The sequence below is a fragment of the Capricornis sumatraensis genome, chromosome X, assembly GCF_032405125.1.
Source record: "Capricornis sumatraensis isolate serow.1 chromosome X, serow.2, whole genome shotgun sequence".
Lineage (NCBI taxonomy): Eukaryota > Metazoa > Chordata > Mammalia > Artiodactyla > Bovidae > Capricornis > Capricornis sumatraensis.
Window position 1 is genome coordinate 27,853,741 of NC_091092.1, and position 4,538 is coordinate 27,858,278.

Below are 4,538 nucleotides of genomic sequence, written 5' to 3' on the forward strand. Positions count from 1 at the left end.
TTCCCAAGAAATGCTTTAAAGAGAATGTCTTTAATAAATCTTGTCAGCCTCAAAAGAATTTAAAAATATTTTAAATAAAGTATGTAAATTTTATATAAAAATTGTCATTGGGCACCAGAGTGGAGGCAATTCTTCCTGGCACCAGGGTAGATATTTTCACGCAGCATTGCAGTGAATCAAGTGGCCAAAATTTGGCTTGATGCTAAATTTTTGTAAACAGTGTCTGATTCAAACCAAGGTCCTGATCAGGGTGAGGAGAGTAAGGCATGGCCAGTTGTCAAGTGAGTGAAGGGTCAGATCCTGTCCTGATTCAAAATTTTGATAATTTGTTCATAATAATTTTGATTTTTAAAAAATTGCAAAAGTATTTTTCCCAGCAGATATCATTATCCTTATTTTCTTTATTTTTTGAAAAATTTTTACTGAAGTATAGTTGATTTACAATGCTGTGATACAACAAACAAAAATATCATTTATCTGGAATCCTGAGTTTTGGGGTCCTTGAAATTTACTTATTTATCTGGGATCTTTAGCTCCTCGACCAGGGATCAGACCCATGCCCCCTGCAGTGGAAGCATGGAATCTTAACCACTGGACTGCCAGGGAAGTCCCTGGTCCCTTGAAATTTAATGTGGAGATACAAACATTACTAAAGCAAGGCCACGATCTGGATATTACAGAACAATGTAGTGGGGGTGAAGAGTTGTGGGACAGATATTTGAAAGTAAGCATGAGGATTTCCCTGGGGTCTGGTGGTTAAGACTCTGTGCTTCTACTGCAGGGGGCCGGCCAGATTCAATCCCTCGTCTGGGAACTAAGATCTTGCTTTGCTTCCCACCCTCCAAAAAGCAAACGTGACAACTTCAAACACTGGATATTTGTGGTTTTCTTCCCTCAGAAAGGAATTTGCAAGATGCATGTGTGTGCGTGAAGCCAGAATGTAGGTCAGTAAACTTGAAAAAATTGTTGAGACAGCCATTCTAAAACCTGCATCTGGACTTGCACACCTTTGTTCTAGACATTCTGAAATTGTGTGTTTTTGCTTCCTTTTCCATGTTTGGAGAATAAGTTTCGAATTTTGGGTCTTTGTGAGTGGAAAGTGGTATATGTAAACTCAGCTTCTGGAAATTTCCTATTGCCACAGGGAACATGATTTTCCAAAGGGAAAAAAAAATAGAACTGAATCACTTCTTCTAGTCTATGTATACAATTAAATGTATATATATGGATAATTTATGAATAACATATAAATGTCTCATATATATAATATAAATAAATATGTGCATAGGTATATGTATGCATATATATGAGGGAGAACTTCTGTGTGGAGACCATAAGATAGGAGTAATAGTGATATATTTATCATAGAATTGAAGAGAGGAATAAATGACATAATGTACACAAGTACATAGCATAATGTCTAGCCACAGAAGAAGCCCTTCGAAATGTTCATTACTGTTACTTCATAATATATCCTCATCCCCTCGGTATATTACCTGTGGAATAGGTGGCATAATGGAAAGAGGTCCAATTAGGAATCACACATTCTGGTTCTTTCAGAGACACACACTGAAATATTTACAGATGAGATGATGTGATGTCTAGATTTGCCTTTAAATAATTCCAGGGCAGATGCAAGTGTGTTGGAGAATTGATTAAGGTGTTGATGAAACAACATTGGCTATGAATAATTGTTGACACCAAGTGATGAGTACTTGGGATTCATCCTAAGATTCTTTCTGCTTTTACGTATGTTTGACATTTTGCATAATAAAAAACCATGTTTTTGAATGATCAGAGTTACAAACTCAAATGCTGACAAAGCCAGGCTGGTACTATTAATATAACAGCAAGGAGCATAGGGACTGGCAAATGGGAGAAGACTGTTTTCCAAAGAAGGTGGTCAGTAGTTAGCACCAGCTCAGTGTTGCTGGGGAGAAGGCAATGGCACCCCACTCCAGTACTCTTGCCTGGAAAATCCCATGGATGGAGGAGCCTGATAGGCTGCAGTCCATGGGGTCGCGAAGAGTCAGACACGACTAAGCGACTTCACTTTCACTTTTCACTTTCATGCATTGGAGAAGGAAATGGCAACCCACTCCAGTGTTCTTGCCTGGAGAATCCCAGGGATGGGGGAGCCTCGTGGGCTGCCGTCTATGGGGTCGCACAGAGTCGGACACGACTAAAGCGACTTAGCAGCAGTGTTGCTTGGCAGGAATGTTGGGTCAGGACTGCTGTATTTTCCAGTTTTTCAATATTGGCCCCAAATTTTAAAAATTTTGATAGGTTTTTTTTTTCTTCAATTTTTTGGCTGAGCCACGTGGCATGTGGGCTCTTAGCTCCCTGTCCAGGGATCGAACTCGAGCCTTCTGCATTAGAAGAGCAGAGTCTCAACCATTGGATCACCAGAGTTGTCCCTCAAAATATTTATATGAATCCTTCCATTTTTAAAATGTTGGCAACTAACTGAAATATATTTTCTCAAAAAGTGTGCTGGCTAGCCAAAGTAGGTCTGCAGAATAGACTTGGGCTGCAGTTGCCAATTTGCCATCTTTGCTTGAGAAGCTAACATTAAAACAGTTTTCATTTTTCTGGAGCAGAAGAATAGAACTGAAAACACACCTAAAGCTAACAACCATAGGATGCCACTGTTCTGCTCTGTTATTTCTCATTGTAAGTCCTGCTCCCAGACATGCTTTGGTCTCTCCTCTCTATCCCTGCCTGAGAGTTTCTCTAAGTTGATACTTCACTCTGCTTACCTAGTTCTGATCTCAAATTTATGACAAGTGAGGACTAAGACATCATAAGTGGCCAGGACAGGAAGTCTCATGGTAATGAACCAGGTTCCACTGACATGGTCATACTTGCTGTCACATCTTGTAGCTGTTAACCATGCATCTTGGGAGAGTTTTAAGAAACATTATGCCTCAGGGACAAGGTAACAACAGGCTGGAGAAGAAAAACGGAATCTTATGAAACCCTTTTGGTCCCTCATGTGGTCAAGAACATTTTCCTGAAGTTCAGTAGTTCTTTCCATCTCCTTTGCTTCTTTTTCTTCTGTTAAATGAAGTAGAATTCAAATATAATACTCTTTATTTTGCATGTGGTATAATTCCAGTCTTAATAGATTCTCCTGCAACATACACAACCCCCTTCACCCTTTCTTCTTCATCTTTGTGTGTACAGGGATGTCGGAGGGAAGGTTCATCAATATCATCAGCACTGATTATTTCATCTTCAAGACATATGAGTAACTTTGTTCTTTTTATTTTGGACTTTTATGAATTCCTTGAATTTTCAAAATGCCAATCATCATTTTATGACTAAAACAAAGCATTACATAAAAGAACAAATATACAGAAATTTGAAATTTAAAAAATGCATCAACATTTTAATCTTGTTGATTTTGAACAATGGAAAATAAACTTGCATTGGCAGATAAAAATGCAGAACCTTGGCTTATATTTGAATTTTTTTCTCATCTTGGTTTTCTATTTTTATTTTATATTGGAATATAGTTGATCTACAATGCTGTGTTGGTTTCAGATGTTTAGCACAGTGAATCAGTTATACATATACATACAGCCACTCTTTCTCAAACTCTTTTCCCATATAAAATATTATATACTATTGAGTAGAGTCCATTGAGATATACAGTATATCCATGTTATTTTTTAAATTTAATTAATTATTTTACTTTACAATGTTGTATTGGTTTTGCCATACATTGACATGACTCTGGCCCAGGTGTACATGTGTTCCCCATCCTGAACAACTCTCCCACCTCCCTCCCCATCCCATCCCACTGGGTCATCTCAGTGCACCAGCCCCAAGCACCCTGTATCATGCATCAAACATGGACTGGCAATTCGTTTCACGTAAAATAATATACATGTCTCAATGCCATTCTCCCAAATCATCCCACCCTCGCCCTCTCCCAGAGTCCAAAAGACTGTTCTTTACATCTGTGTCTCTTTTGCTGTCTCACATACAGGGTTATCATTACCTTCTTTCTAAATTCCATATATATGCATTAGTATACTGTATTGGTGTTTTTCTTTCTGGCTTACTTCACTCTGTATAATAGGCTTCAGTTTCATCCATCTCATTAGAACTGATTCAGATGTATTCTTTTTAATGGCTGAGTAATACTCCATTGTGTATATGTATCACAGCTTTCTTATCCATTCATCTGCTGATGGACATCTGGGTTGCTTCCATGTACTGGCTATTATAAACAGTGCTGCGATGAACATTGGGGTACATGTGTCTTTTTCCATTCTGGTTTCCTCAGTGTGTATGCCCAGCAGTGGGATTGCTGGGTCATATGGCAGTTCTATTTCCAGTTTTTTAAGGAATCTCCACACTGTTCTCCATAGTGGCTGTACTAGTTTGCATTCCCACCACAGTGTAAGAGGGTTCCCTTTTCTCCACACCCTCTCCAGCATTTTTTGTTTGTAGACTTTTGGATCGCAGCCATTCTGACTGGTGTGAGATGGTACCTCATTGTGGTTTTGATTTGCATTTCTCTGATAATG